This window comes from Vipera berus (genome assembly GCF_964194415.1).
Source record: "Vipera berus genome assembly, chromosome: 2".
NCBI lineage: Eukaryota > Metazoa > Chordata > Lepidosauria > Squamata > Viperidae > Vipera > Vipera berus.
The window spans coordinates 66,275,214-66,289,563 of record NC_138203.1 but is presented as its reverse complement, the minus strand read 5'-3'; positions in this window follow the sequence as shown (position 1 = coordinate 66,289,563).

Here is a 14,350-nt window from a genome sequence, read left to right as displayed (position 1 = left end):
TTTTACCCATCTTGGAAGGATGGAAGGCTGAGTCAACCTTGAGCCGGTGAGGACTGAACTGCTGGCAGTTGGCAGAATTATCCTGCAATACCGCATTCTAACCACTGCATCACCACAGCTCTTATAATGCCTGATTCAACTAGGGAAACGTTGACCATAGATATCATGGAACCACTTGAGCAGAATGTTAATTGTTGTTATGATATTTATCTTTCTAGATTACTATATCAGATGACCTGAACTGGTTTTATTTCTCTTATTAATTCTGTAAGTGTTATTAATTTCTGTCTTCAGTTTTTAGTATGATAGAAGATATGAAGAAGGGATGCATCTCAGAAAATGGCACTCAATAAACCTCTTTAGAGCTATCCACCATTCATAACAAATAGCAAAATTATGACTCAATTTAACTGTCAAATATTATAATTTTATAGTTATTGACAATGAAGTTTGCTTTCTGATACATAGGATAACATATTTTCACAAACTCTGTCACTCCTTAGGCTGGTTCCAAAGAATCTATATACTACTAAAACTCTCATTGTCGTGACCTTTAACTGGGTGAAATGGTGCAAAACAGGGCAACAATTTTTGAACAAAGGTTCCTTAAATAGGCTAATTTATAGAATGTGTCCAAAACCCAGGACCCAGGAGTCCCAAGGGAATGATATTTGGAAAACCTGTGATTGTTTCAATACTAATGGCCATGGCTTCAAAGCTGGGCTTCTGTGCAGACACATGATCTTCATTTTCAACTATTTGTGACATTTTCACAGCCTGTCTCACAATCCCTCATGGTATCCTCTCATTTACCTGTCTGCTGTGAAGGGGAAGGGGAAGAGAGGGAGGGAGGAAAGAAGGAAGGAAGGAAGGAAGGAAGGAAGGAAGGAAGGAAGGAAGGAAGGAAGGAAGGAAAGTTGATTTCTGATGCTCCCTGCTAGCTTCCCACAAGGAAACTAGTGGGGAAGCCAGCAGAAAATTAGAAATTGCTCTCACTCTAATTAATTATAATATATAGGTGGACAAAAATATAATTATAATTATAATTTTTGTCCACCTGCGGTCATTCTGTTTTTCTCCTTAGGTATGAATACCTATGAAATGATGACCCAAAGGGCATGACTTGTCTAGTTTTAAACTGATTCGTCTCTAAGAGATTAATCATATCTCTCTAAAGCCCACCAAAGCCTCATTTGAATCATGGGCCGAGTTCTTCTTTGCAAATCAGCATTTTTCAATAGCTAAGTCAGCTCTTTGCTGTTGTAGAATGTAGATAACACAATCACAATAATATTAAATATAGAATATGAACTACTTTTAAAATTGGTGTCTTCCCAGCTTATCAAAAAAAAAGTATTTCAGAGATGTACGTTCAAGTTAGTGCACCTTCATATTGCAGTTTTTCAATAGAGCCTATTGTGCCTTCTTAAGTTGACTGTTTTTGTCTGAATGGTCAGGAGATACGTGTTTTGTTTTTTTTTTGCATTTCTTTACATCTACACCTGCTTAAAGAAATGCATGGCCATCAAGTTATTTCTGCAAGCTCCAGGCGAAACAATTTCAAGTGGGCATAGTATCTTCTCTGCCTGTTAATGTTAATATCCTCAGGCACAAGTCTGGATCTTTTTTACATTGGAATATCCCCCACCACCCACCTCCTGTTTGTTTGTGTGTGTGTGTGTGTGTGTGTGTGTGTGTGTGTGTGTGTGTGTGTGTGATGTGATGTGATGTGCTTCCAGGCAATGTGCTTGTCTTCTTGCCATCTGCTTTTTTTTTTTTTTGCCAAAGCTTGCTTTCCTTGTAATTTGATTTCCAAAATGCTGATCACAGATGCAATCTGAAGCAATGCTCTTAGGCACCCTCTTGATTCCTCAAGTCTTGCAGGGGGAAAAAAAACACTTTCAGACAAAAATGGTGGAATATTTAAATCCCTTAAAATAAAAAAAGGAATGGATATTATTTTTAAATGAACATTTGACCTGAGTAAGAGAATCTGTAGTGCTCGTTCTGCGTTCTGTTGAGATACCCCCTATCTGACCAAGCTGCATCTTTCATTCTCTTCTTTTTAATATCCACTTTTCATAGCATGGAAATGGTAGTCAGCATGTTGGTCCTACTGGATTTTTTCCCATGAAATAAGGCATTTAAAAAAAAACATTTGATTTCAGTCATTAAATATGTTTTTTTCCCTGTATGCGTATGTGTCAGACCTCTAAGGCTTCTAATTTAGGAATTGCTATGGCGACACTACTATCATCTGGAAAACAAATCCAAGGCTACTGTCATAGACATCATCATCATCAACAACAACAATTACACCAATATTTTATTCATACTTCCCAACTCAGCATTTTTCAGATGTGTTTGATAATAATCCAGGAAGCTTTTCTGCCTAGCATCCACCACATATGTTGAAGCATGCAGAACATTTAGTCCAGATGTATAATCCAGATATGTGCAACACATTGCACTACAAAGCTAAATATACAACATCCACCAATATGTTATTGGCTTTATTATATCATAATCACAATATAATTAATGTATTATAAGTTAATGTGATGAAGAACTATAACCTTTCAGATTTCTGGAAGATTGTTGTTATGTTGGATGTAGGTATTGGGAACTGTAGTCCAACAACATTGGAAGACATAAAGTTGACAGAATTTAAAATATTTCCAGAATTGTCTAGTCACATATAGTGTTTTAAATCAATATAAAGACCACTAAAATTTCCATGGGCAAATATAACAAATAAAGAGCATTCATACAAAAATCACTATCATGTTACATGAAACATATTCTTTATTTATTTTATTTAATTATCCAGTTTCTATAACTCCCCATCTCAGCTCCTGGTATGTTGCTTAGTTCAGGGATGTAGATGGCTTTGAGGCCATTTTTTTAAAAAACTAAACTGCTGAAAAGGACACTGTCTCAAGATTTGGGGTTTTATTTCATTTTAAAAATGATGTTGGATGCTTTTTTCAAAAATTGACTATATTTCGTGCACAGTGACAAAAATTTGTAAAATTCGTGATGCTTGGTTCATGGATTTAGGAGGCTGAAAGGACATTTTTTTTCAACCTAAATGCTAAAACAGGCCCTGTGCAAAGATTCAGGGTTTTATTTCATGGTTAGAAATGGCATAGCATGATTTTTCAAAAATTCACCATATTTTGTCCACAGCAATGAAAATTCGTAAAATTTGTGATGCCTTGTTGAGGGATATAGCAGGCCTTGAGACCAATTATTTTTTTCAACCAAACTGCTAAAAAGTATACTGTATCAAGATTTGTGTTTTTATTTCATGGTTAAAAATGGTGATTTTTGCTTTAATGAAAAATTGACCATATTTTGTCCACAGTGATGAAAATTCATAAAATTTGTGATGCAATGTTCATGGAATCATTTTTTTCAACCAAAATGCTAAAACAGGCCCCTTGTCAAGACTTGGGGTTTTATTTCAAGGTTAAAAATGATATTGCCTGATTTTTCAAAAATTGACCATATTTCATCCACAGCGATGAAAATTCGTAAAATTTGTGATGCCTTCTTCAGGAACATAGCAGACCTCAAGGCCAAAAAATTTGTTCAGCAGTTTAGAAAAACAGCCAGCAGCAACAGAAGCCAACTAATTCCATGGTGGCTAAATGATAGCGAAGAAATTAGTTATAGCTCAGGAAAGCAGATGTGTATGACAAAGGAGGAAAACACTATTTTTTTTTTAAAAAAAGTTAGTGTTTTGTTGCACAATAGAGGTGGTCCTCGACATACAGCATACAACTGAGCCCAAAATTTCTGTTGCTAAGCAAGACAGTTAAGTGAGTTGTAGCCCATTTTACAACCTTTCTCGCCACAGTTGTTGAATGAATCACTGCATTTTGTTATGTTAGTAACACAGTTGTTAAATGACTCTGGCTTCCCCCTTGACTTTGATTGGCAGAAGTCGCAAAAGGTGATCACATTATTATTATTTATTATATTTTTATACCGCCCTTCTCCCGAAGGACTCAGGGCGGTGTACAGGGCAATAAATATAAAAACGAAATACAAAAAATACACACACACCCCAGGACACTGCAACCATCATAAATATGAGTCAATTGCCAAGTGTCTGAATTTTGATCACGTGACCATGGGGATGCTACAATGGTCGTAAATGTGAAAAATGGTCGTCACTTTTTTTTCAGTTGCCATTGTAACTTTGAACAGTCACTAAATGAACTGTTGTAAGTCAAGGACTACCTGTACATGTAGGAATAGACCCATAGATATAGGCATAATATAGCCTATGGTATAGCGAAAAGACTCAAATGTTAAGTGAACAAATGAGGAAGAACTGTTAGGTTTATTAAGCCATTCTGTATAATAAAAGCCAGATGCAGGGAAGAGTAGTCTGCTTTCCATGTCAATGCTCTGTACAGATGAACCAAACTGACCTCTTTCTTCCTGGGCTGCCAAATAATTCCTAAATATATGGTGTTCTGAAATCTAAGTGTTCTGAATGGAGTCTACAGGTTTTGCCACAGCATTTTACCACACGGATGTAATATGGAGAAGGTGTTGTGGCTCATTTACCTGTGGGGGAATATCATAACCAAGAGAATTTCTTCTTGTTTTTGGATTGAAAAATGTTCTGGGGGATAATCCTGAACCCTATGTAATAATTTAAGTCCAGATTTGAAGAATTTGATGAAACTTTGCCCTGCTGCTGACAAAAAATATTTAATGAAATTTGTCCTAAAGCCCAACACATGGGATAAAGCAGTTTCACTTATGTACTGTAGCTGTATTGGCTCCACCAGTGCTACTCCCAGTTACAGCCAAGTTAAATTCTAGTTATGGGATTCCTATTCATAGATCTTTAAAATTTCTGTTTTGTAAGAAGTCACCGAAGCCTGTTTAGCCAACATGTACCCACACATACTCTTCCAAAAACTAAAAAGAAAGAAAGAAAAGTGTACAGTTTTCTCCAATTCTGCGAATATTCAGATGAAGAATGTGGCAGGAAAAAAAAATAGGAAGCATAGAATATTAAAAGAGTATCAGCCCCTCCTTCCAATATGCCTCTAGATCTGACCTGAAACTTGATTAGAAAGTATAACACATTTATCATTTCTGAAGTGTTCCCTCGGAGCTTCTACTTGACACTTTAAATTAGCAGCAAAGAAATCTGTCTCTGGATGGAAGCCATTTAATTATAGTAGAAATGTTATGAAGATCAAGAATTATCCACTACTATACCAGGACTTCTCCCTCCATAGCAACATCAAAGGGAGGGGAAACTGCATCTTAGCCAGTGATCACAAGTAATTATTAGCCTGAATTCTCAAAGCGCAGGGGGGATGTTTTACTCCTATATGTTGAAAGGTCAACTTTTATCCAGCCTCACTGCCTTCTAGTCATCACTTTAATAAACGTTCGTTCATTGGAATGATAGCCCTCAGCGGGAACGGGGCTGGGATTGACCTACAAGTTTGCAAACATCCTGTATACCCTGAAGAGGCTGGCAAATTCAAGAAAAAAAATCTCTGAAAAATTCTAAATGCAGCTCAAAAAAAAAAAAAGCTAAAGATTGAGTACTTCCCTTGCCTTTTTGGAAATAGGGCCTTATAGTATTCTCCAATATATGTCATAGAAAGTAGAGTTATTTATGTATTTACCTATTTACTTATTTTACTTAAAACGTGTATATAGTCATCCGTCTTCTAACCAACTCTGGGCTACCAATCAAAAGTTAAAACAGCATATAAAGCCATATAAAGTTATGAAATTAAACACAGAGAAACATTAAAAATAACAAAGCCTGATGCCAAGACAAACCTCTAATGTGTGGTTATCCAATATTATCCCAGCACTTGGAGGAAAAACCAAGTCTTCAAAGCTTTACAAAAGACTAGGAGGGTGGAGGCCTGCCAAACTTCAGGGAGCAGAGTGCTACATAGGGCAGGGGCTGTCATGGAAAAGGCACACGGCCTAGTTCCCATCAAATGGCAATATTTAGAGGAAGGAACCAGGATCATACTTATTCTATCTCACCTGGTGGGGCTAGTAGATATTGTTAGAGAAAGAAGATCTCACAAGCTCTTTTAGAAAGAACAGTATGTCATGGCTGGTATGCTAGCTCCACAAAAACAAATGGCATCACATCAGAGGGATGAACTCAATCTTCAGCTTTCCTTTTTTCCCCCATTTATTTATTATGAAGCGCGTATAGCAGAGCACTCCTTTGAATTCTCATGAGTCCAAAAATAGCAGGAAACTGCTGTTTGTTTTTTCAGCACTTCTAGTCAGAAGGGCCTCCAAAGGATGCCAAAGAAAAAAGAAAAAAAAAAAAGCAAAAGAGGCACCTGAAAGAACTTTAAATTGCCTATCCCTGATTTATAGCAATGCAGTTACCTGAATAATAAAAAAAATATATATGATTACCCTCCATTCTAATCACAAAGGACAGCACACAATAGCATTTCAAGGGCATGATTAATAGCGGAAAAGGGATTTCCGGTAATAAAATGTTAAAATAAGTAGCGTTGATCTCCCTATATCATTTATTTCTTGTGGTGGGTAACTATGATGTTTCTTCCTTTTCGAGTCACAAAAGCTGACGGACTGGCAACTGAGCCTCAGGGCTGAAAGGCAATACGGGGACCCAAGGAGAGTCATCTCTGCTTCTGTTACATAGAAACATAGAAAACTGATGGCAGAAAAAGACCCTGTGGTCCATCGAATCTGCCCTTTATTTCTTCTTCGTTTTCTCTTTAATTCGTGTTCTTGATTTTTGCTCAGTGTTGAAAATCCTCCCTTCTAAAACCTTATTTGCACCCTTCATCAGTGGTGGGATTCAGCCAGTTCGCACCACTTCGGCAGAACCGGGAGCTAATTTTTTGTTGCCCAGGCCCAGAATGAACTTCTGGAAGCGGCATCCACACAGAAAACTGGTTGTTCACATATTTATTTTATTTTTATTTTTTAATTTTAATTCCATTTATATCCCGCCCTTCTCCGAAGACTCAGGGCGGCTTACAAGCTTAGCAGTAGCCTTCATTCTATGTATATGCCTGCTTATTAGGGCTTTCACACACACCCCAAGCGGCATTATTACAAAGTCAGCTTAATTGCCCCCAACAATCTGGGTCCTCATTTTACCTACCTCGGAAGGATGGAAGGCTGAGTCAACCTTGAGCCTGGTGGGACTCGAACCTGCACTAATTGCAGGCAGCTGGTGTTACTTAAGGAGGCATTAGCCCACTGCTCCACCAAGGCTCTTTGAATCCCACCACTGCCCTTAATATACTGTATTTAAAGGTCTGTCCTCCAGGTTGATCATATTCAGCTCCTCCAAACTCTCCTGATATGTTCTGCGTTTAGCTGCTGGTTTTCAGTGGCTGCACGTGGAGAGGACAGCTACTTGTTGTCTAAAGGTAGGGGCAGCGCTGTCCTAAGATGGCAAGGTTTCATGCAACTTGCAAAGTCTTAGCTGAATCCCAGAGACCCTCCAAAAGTTTCCATAGCTCTCATTTTTAAAGGGAACAAAAGGAAACATGGTAGAATAGGGGAGGAATAATCAGAGCAGCTTCCTGAACTCTTTTGTCTCCGGTTAAATCAAGTTAAATTCTGTTTTTCTTCCAGCCCATAGGGCTTATTTATTTATTTATTATTTTAGTGCCCCCCCCCACACACACATGTTCATTTTAGGGAATACAGCCCCCACCCCCTCAAAAGCTATGTTCAGGCAAAAAAAAAGCTTGGTGGGGAGATGAGTATATCTCTGATATAAGAAAGGATTTTTTTTCCCCAGAAAAAAAGTCATGTTCTTTTCTTATAATTTATATAGAAAGCTCAGGAATAAGAAAAATGATTCATTTCTTCTCCCCCCCCTCCCCACTTATTAAACATTCAGCAGTTTGCTCAGCATCCCCTACTCTTGCCTTCTAATTTCCAGTGTGATCTATTCTTGACCATGTCTGATTTATTCAAATATATTTATCATCCCAAACTCTTAAAAGGAGAAGGTAGCACACAAATCAATCTCGTGGAATTCTATTACTGTCTAATATACATGAAAATTTACAGACAAGCTAGGGAGAAAATCCAAATGTGTCTCTCCCCTTCATTTTTTAATAGGTGATTGAATGTTATTGAAATGAAGCGGAGTTAGAGATTTATTTATCAAATTAAGATATCACCCATCTCATCCTGAGTGACCCTGGGTGGTGTATGGTTACAAACATAAAGGCTATATAAAAATGCAGGAACTGGTTACATGAAAGGTGCCATAACACTTTGGAAAAAGTGTCTGCAACATATTGCCATGATGCCAAACTGACACGCATATGATCATACAATCACACAAATGCTATATTATGGATCACAATACAGTATCTGATAACCTTTAGCATTTACATATTGATATCATGTGTGTGTGTATTCCTTGACCCCCCCCTCGCAGACACCTATGTATGGCTGGCCTCCTGCTTTTGGGATGTTTGCAGATAGTATGATAATATTACAACTTCAAGTTCACATTTAGAGAACCCAGAGAATGGTTGAGATATATAAGTTTTCCCTTTTAAAAGTTCCTTTTTAATCCCATTTTGCTGTTGGTATCTGATTCTGAGTTGAACCAATTTAGACATTGCATGAATTACAGCCATTGAATGATACTCTTTTTTTAATCAAACCTTGAAAATGAAACTGGTTCAAGCTGAACCAGGTTGCCACTGAATCTTAAATCACAAACTCAAATTAAGCCATGCTCTTCTTGAAGCCTGACTCTCCAACTTGAATTGAATCAAGGCTAATTTGTACAGGCCTAATGGATATATTCTTACATGCAGGGCTTTTTTTCTCATAGAACGCTCAGAACGGAGTTCCGGCACCTTTTTTGGATGGAACCTTGTAGGGTAGGCAAGGCAGGTTGTATGACATGTGTGAGTTCCGGCACCTTTTTCTTTTACAAAAAAAGCACTGCTTACATGACTTAAAATAGTTAGTGGACTACAGTTACTCATCTCACAGACAAGATCAACCCCTAAAGGGGATCACCTGATCTTTATGTGGAATGCAGAACACTTGGAGTTCATTTTTTAAGAACAGTAATGGTCTTCTCTGAGGACATGCAAAGTAAGGCCTGAGTGAGTGTCTACATAAAAAAGAAGAAAATAACAATTCTGGGTTGTAGCTTACTTAATTAACCAAGTTCAGGGAAGTTTATAAGAAACATGACCTATTTTATGGAGGTGTGACTATTACATGACTATTCCCTTCACTGTTTCCCTTTTATTTGTGCTCCAAAGTTCTAGCTTTATTTATTTCTTTCATCAGATCTTGCTTTCCTTTTCCCCCCTTAGCCTGTGCTTCACCATGTATCTTCATCTCAGATCCGCTAGCTCTTTTCTCCATGACCTTTTACTCCTCTTTTTACACACAGTCATGATCTGTATGATTATCCCACCCTATTTCCTGGCTTGGAAATACACACTCCTATACTCCATCCATGCCAGCCTGTGACTTTTGAGTTACATTTATTTATTTATTTATTTATTTATTTATTTATTTATTTATTTATTTATTTATTTATTTATTTATTTATTTATTTATTTATTTGGATTTATATACCGCCCCTCTCCCAAGGGACTCGGGGCGGTGTACAGGGCAATTAAAACACTATAAACAACACATAATATACAAAAATTAAAATGAAATTAAATCAAATAGCCCTAAACAATAAACACATTCTAAAATTTAAAATTTTTAAAATTTAAAATCTAAAATCCCAATCCATCAGTCCAGGCCAGCAAGTTCAAATAGCCAAGTCTTCAGGTCGTGGCGAAAAGAGCGAAGGTCGGGAGCCATCCGGAGCTCAACAGGAAGCTGATTCCAGAGGGCAGGCACACCCACAGAGAATGCTCTCCCCCTGGGGGCCGCCCGTCGACATTCCCTGACCGACGGCACCCTGAGGAGGCCCTCTCTGTGGGAGCGCACAGGACGATGGGAAGTTAACACATCAAAGTGGCATAGATAAACCATGCATGGGAAGCTAGAGACAAAATTCAATTTTGTTTTGATGTTCAACATTTGAGACTTCCAGGTGAATTGTTTTAGGGCCTGGCTATAAAGCATTACCATCTTGTGGGACCTAAGAGGCATAGAATTTCCCCCTGAGGTCATATGGCCTGATCATTGAAATGGCATACAGGTTGATTAAAAATAAAAAATAAAATTAAATTAAATTAAAAAAAATATAGATAGCCACCATATGGGAGACTGTGGCCTTTCCTCACTACTGAATTGAAGAACTTTCTGTCCATCCTTGAGATGGCATAAAGCTCTGCTGGCATAAAATTTGCTGTTCAGTTTTCTTCTTTTTCAGTCCTTGGATGTCATCTGGCTGTGCTCTAAGATGAGAAATACAAAAAGATGTTTGTATATTTTGTGACTGCTGTTAGACAATTTTGGAGTAAATGAAAAACAGCCCTTTTTAACCGCAAGAATATCTAAGGGCTAAGTCCGTCTCACTGGAGATCAGATAAATGCAACATCACGAAAACACAACAACAATACAAATAATACATTTGTATGTTTGTGGTGTGTTTAGGTTTAAGTGGGGAAAGTCTCTGAGTGGAAGATGAGCTTAAACGGCACGCCTGAATGAATTGACAAAATAAGCAATGTAGTATTGAATATCCTTAAATGATCTATCAGTCTTTTTTTAAAAAAAGGGGGGGGATAACATGTCAGAATATTGCTAAGTTAGTTCTGCACACATTTGACATCACAACCCATTTATATTCTTTTATAAGAGACTAAGAATGCATCATGCACAGCATGTGTGTGTTTTTCCAAAAGGCTTTTTAAAAGAAACTAGAAAGGATAAATCCTCTTGAAAAAGAGCAAACAAAACCCACTTGTTCTACAGTCAATTGGCACTGAGGCCACCATCTAAGCTTTCTGACAGCCAGAGACGCATATTTTAAGAAAGCCGCACCATTTATGTGTGGGGGACATGATGGTTCAAGGGCTTTCTGGGTTTGTAAATTAGCCTCTTACAAGTACAAGTATTGCTCTTGCAGCATTGGAAAACATGTTGTTAACTGAACATTGCAAATCTCTCTGTTCCACTAGCTGTTTAGTGTAAACTAAGCAGGGCCATCACCTTCAAGCTGATGGCTGTATATTATGTAAAAGCGGCTTTTTTTCTCTCTTTTCGTACAGGAAGATACTTCATTCCCCTAGGGACTAGCTTGCAATTGGAAATTATTACATCAAAAATAACAGGGTGAAATGGCAAGATCTGGAAAGTGGATGTAGTTCTGAAGCCAACACGTTCTACGGCAGCTCGTTATGAGCAGGGAAGAGTAAGCATATTCAAAACCAAACAAATACCCCACTCCTCTAAGTTTGCAAGTCCTCCGGATTAGTGAAACACGTCATGACAGTGTTGTTCTATGTCTGAATCTTGGGTTTAGTTCAAAATATAATTAGATTTATTATCTATAATAAATGTAGTAAATCTCACTACAGCAGTCATACTTATGATGTTTATCTAAAATAAGTTGCCCATGAATGCCTGCATTTGGAGGTCTTTGCAGCTATAGATATTTGTGCAACAGCTTCCAAGTGATCCTGAATCCTGCCAGGTATACCTTACTTTTAATAGTTATCAAAACTGCAGTATCACAGGTCTTACTCACCCCATTTGCCGAATGAAGTGTCTACATTTCATAAGCCTTAACACAACTACTCATCAATGTTACAATTCTTGTATACTGCTGCATTCCAGCACAACTCGCAGTACTTTTGACATAGGACCTTCAATCCATTAAAACAACCAATAAAGCAATTAGAACCAAAACAGTATATGATTCTCACTGGTGACCATCTAATGAAGGTGATTATATGCCAAAAGGTTCTCTTTTAACCATCTGTTATGGATGCCAGTTTGAACCATAGTGGGGTATGGAGGCTACTTCAGAAAATAAGGGCCACTTTTTCTGGGCTTCTCCCATCAACTTCTCAAATAGGAATATGTTTTCAGATAGTAGGTACAGATTCAAAGGATTATCTGATCTTGCTGATAAGGAGCAATATTGTTCAGAAAAGGTTTTCTACCTGCCATGTCCAAAACACAGATTGCCAAACTCTGGAAGTAACCCCAACCCTATATGCACTCTTATAACATAAGCCCTAAAATAGGTGTCAAAGGTAAAGGTAAAGGTTCCCCCGCACATGCTTGCTAGTCATTTCCAACTCTAGGGGCCGGTGCTCATCTCCATTTCAAAGCTGAAGAGCCAGCACTTGTCCAAGGACGTCTCCGTGGTCATGTGGCCGGCATGACTAGATGCCAAAGGCACATGGAATGCTGTTACTTTCCCACCATAGTGGTCCCTATTTTTCTACTTGCATTTTTACGTGCTTTCGAACTGCTAGGTTGGCAGAAGCTGGGACAAGTAACAGGCACTCACTCTGCTATGCGGCACTCGGGATTCGACCCGCCAAACTGCCGACCTTCTGATCGACAAGCTCAGCATCCTAACCCACTGAGCCACCGCATCCCTAAATAGGTGTTACTAACCACCAAATACCTACGTACTAAAAAAGAAACATAGGATGGCCACCTATCACTTTGCATCTAAGACTGTTTGTATTTTATGCTTGGATCTGTGAAAGTTGCTGGTATTCTGCAAGATTTTTTCAGCAGCAAAAGAGATGAACAATGCAACTGTGTGCCATTCCCCAATAAGGCATTATTATTTTTAATTTTACATCCAAGCATTTTTGCATTCAAGCATTTATACCCAAGTAAACAAATCCCACTCTTTTAATTTTTTGCTGGCTATTTTTTGCTGCTGCATTCTGAATCTGGTTCTAGCTCTAGTTCTGATAAGCATATATATTGTATATCCCAAACTTTGCTTATGGACTGAAATGTCTCTTGCTGGTCCATTGAGAATTGGTGGATAATTTTATTTTATTTTTCTAGTCTGAGAGAGAACGACTGACTTAAAGGCACCCAGCCAGCAAGAGGACTTCAGCCTGGGTCTTCCTATTTTCTCTCTAGTGCTTAACTGCCCCGGTTCTATAATCTTCAACACGACACAGATGCATGCACAATTCTTTAAACTATATTAAGTTTGTGGCAAACCAGCATCTAATTTGCAGTTCAAAAGAAAGAAAGGGTTGTGATTTGTATGTGCAAGATAGTCCCATTTTATCATCTTCTCAGGGTATTAGCATGCATTCAACAGGTCCGGGGGGGGGAAATAAGTGTTTCTCCCTCATTCTGTATCAGATAATCAGGCTACACACTCCCCATGACCAAAAGGAAAGAGCGATTTCCTTTTCATAAAACAGAAATAATTTCAGAGAATATAAATCAATATTTGAAAAGCTACCGTGGATGCCCACAGGATGTCATACATCTTCTTCTCCATAAATTACAGGAGTGGGAGGACCAGGCAGAGACAGTAAAAGGCAATAAAAAGGTATTTTAATTAAATTCCACAATAACGCTAACAGGCATCTGAAAAACAGTGTCCAATTATTGCCCACATCATATTCCTTAAACGTCCTAAGACCTTTCAGAATCCTCTAAAATCAAACACTGAAATGTTGAAAATGCACTTGCATCTTTTTCCTCATTCATTTTTTTTATTTTTGGAGATGTTATGAACAGGTATAGTTCAGAGTCTTTTTTGAAATTCCATTGTATTTTTCTGCAGTTCTGAAATTAGAGATTCCTGTATTACCATTAGTTCTTTAAAAAATGTTTAAGGTAAGCAAGATATGTCCTTTTGCTGGTGTATGTTGGGGTCTTCTTACCTTAATTCTATTTTTTAACATCCTATAATTAGCATATATTTTAATTATTCTAGCAGAGTACTTGTACATAGAAAAGTGTGCAGGTTTTACAAATAAAACCCCAAATTAGCAGTGATACAGTACAACAAAGAAGCTATATTCACTTGGTAAAAACCTAGTAAAAGAAACACAATCTAGAGAACATTGCTACTAAACAGAAAGCAGAAGGCAGTTTTAAACTGTATACATCATATTCAGGATAATTTGTACGTGTGACTTCAAGATGTAAGAAAATTGGAACAATATTAAAACACTACTTGTGAAAAAGGGTTCCAACTTTCAGCTTTCTATCTGATGTGGGATCATTAATGTCTGAACATTTAATGATTTTAGGTATTTTGAAATGAAGCTTAGACTAAATCAGCTATTAAATCATGTAGAAAAAAAGTATATCCTCATACACTTTAGATCCAGCTCTCAAAAATTAATTATGTTTTTTTTCCTTCCCTACTAAGAAGCAGGAAGTTTGAGTTACAACAGTTTTAGA